Genomic DNA, 2,231 nt, shown 5'->3' on the forward strand with positions numbered 1-2,231 from the left:
TTAAGTCTTGTAGAGCAAATTTTAAATAATCTGAAATATAACCTGTGCATCCCCAGTTCTAGCAATCCAAAGCCCATTTTTAAGGGTTGGTGAGTACATTCATAAATTTCTCAAAACTCCTGGTGTGCCAATGGCACCTTTGTTGTTTCCATGCTGACATAAATGTCATTTAAATGGGATTTAGGGGCTGTTTAAAAATTAAATGCACTACTTCATATACCATTTAGTAATACTATATTCAGATCCTGTGTCTTCACCTGTGTTATCTCCTCTCTCTGGATTGTTTTTTTTTTCCTTCACCTTTAGAAGCTTTTTCTAATTCACCATCAAACCCCCTCCCCACAACTTATAGTAAACTTTTCCCATACCTGGGCTACTCATGTTTCTTTAACATTGTTGCACTTCGGTTTACTTGGCCTGTCCACATAAGACTGTGAGTTCTTTGCTTGCTTTGTTAGCACATACACTAAAATTGGAATGCCACAGAGAAGATTACCATGGCCTCTGTGCAAGGATGCCACACAAATTTGTGAAGCATTCCTTATTTTTTAAAAAGAAGGGGAGTCCAATGGAAGAGAATAGAGAACCCTAAAATATGACAACACATCTACAACCATTTGATCTTTGACAAATCTGACAAAAACAAGCAATGAAGAAAGGATTCCCTACTTAACAAATGGTGCTGGGAGAACTGGGGAGCCATATGCAGAAAATTGAAACCGGACCCCTTCCTTGCACCATCTACAAAAATCAACTCAAGTTGGATTAAAGACTTAAATGTAAAATCCAAGACTATAAAAACCCTAGAAGAAAATCTAGGCAATGCCATAAAGAACATAGGCACAGGCAAAGATTTCATGACAAAGATGCCAAAGGCGATTGCAACAAAAGCAAAAATTGACAAATGGGATGTGATTAAATAAAGCTTCTGCACAGCAAAAGAAACTATCATCAGAGTGAATAGATAACCCACAGAATAGGAGAAAATTTTTGCAATCTATCCATCTGACAAAGGCTTAAGATCCAGCATCTACAACAAACTTAAACAAATTTACAAGAAAAAAACAACCCATTTTCTGACATCCATTTTCTTATACCTGGGTAAAGGGATTGAGCACATTACCATTATGCTTCAATAAAGCATTCTTTTTTCCCCATTTGAAAGAATAAAAGGGGTTGTTGAGATACTTGTGAAATGCAGCAAAAAGTAAAATTTTATAAAAAGTTAAAAAATGAAATGGCTAAAATTAAGTTGTCACTAAAAACCATCAAAATCCTGTCTTAAAAATTATAATTATTTTATATTTTGTAATATTTGATATATAAATATGTAACACATTTACTATAAAACATAGTAATAAACACCATAAACCCAACAGTCAGCTTATAAAACTAGAACATTAAAAATTTGATTTCATCTTGGAAGGTGGATCACGAGGTCAGGAGATTGAGACCATTCTGGCTAACATGGTGAAACCTTGTCTCTACTAAAAATACGAAAACAAAAAATTAGCCAGGCATGGTGGTGGGCACCTGTAGTCCCAGCTACTCAGGAGGCTGAGGCAGGAGAATGGTGTGAACCTGGGAGGTGGAGCTTGCAGTGAGCCGAGATTGCAGACAGACGAGACCCATCTCAAAAAAAAAAAAAAAAAAAAAAATATATATATATATAATATATATGTGTTGTGTGTGTGTCTGTGTGTGTGTGTGTATATGTATATATATGTGTGTATATATGTGTATATATGTATATATGTGTGTGTATATATACATATATGTGTATATATATATATATATATATATATATATATATGCTTTTTCTTCACCCCAAGCCTCCATCTCTACCTTGAAGTAACTATTCTTTTAAATTTGGAGTATTTTTTGAGATGGAGTTTCACTCTTTTTGCCCAGGCTGGAGTGCAATGGTGTGATCTCTGCTCACCACAACTTCCGCCTGCCAGGTTCAAGTGATTCTCCTGCCTCAGCCTCCCGAGTAGCTAGGATTACAGGCATGCACCACCACACCTGGCTGATTTTTTTGTATTTTTAGTAGAGACAGGGTTTCTCCATGTTGGTCAGGCTAGCCTCCAACTCCCGACCTCAGGTGATCCGCCCGCCTTGGCCTCCCAAAGTGCTGGGATTACAGGCGTGAGCCACCGCGCCTGGCCTGAATTTTGGGTTTATCACTCCCATTTGTTTGGATTTTAAATGATAGGGAGATGCAGCTTAAT

The 2,231-nt window shown here is 36.9% G+C and overlaps 1 non-coding gene across 1 annotated transcript; it reads left to right on the forward strand.

The window, feature by feature from the left end:
* The first annotated feature begins 446 nt into the window (after positions 1 to 446).
* On the forward strand, positions 447 to 549 carry LOC116477501 (U6 spliceosomal RNA). Its single transcript, XR_004250474.1, has one exon. It is a non-coding gene; the product is annotated as a U6 spliceosomal RNA (small nuclear RNA).
* Positions 550 to 2,231: the final 1,682 nt, after the last annotated feature.

Source organism: Hylobates moloch, unplaced genomic scaffold (assembly GCF_009828535.3).
Source record: "Hylobates moloch isolate HMO894 unplaced genomic scaffold, HMol_V3 SCAFFOLD_11, whole genome shotgun sequence".
Lineage (NCBI taxonomy): Eukaryota > Metazoa > Chordata > Mammalia > Primates > Hylobatidae > Hylobates > Hylobates moloch.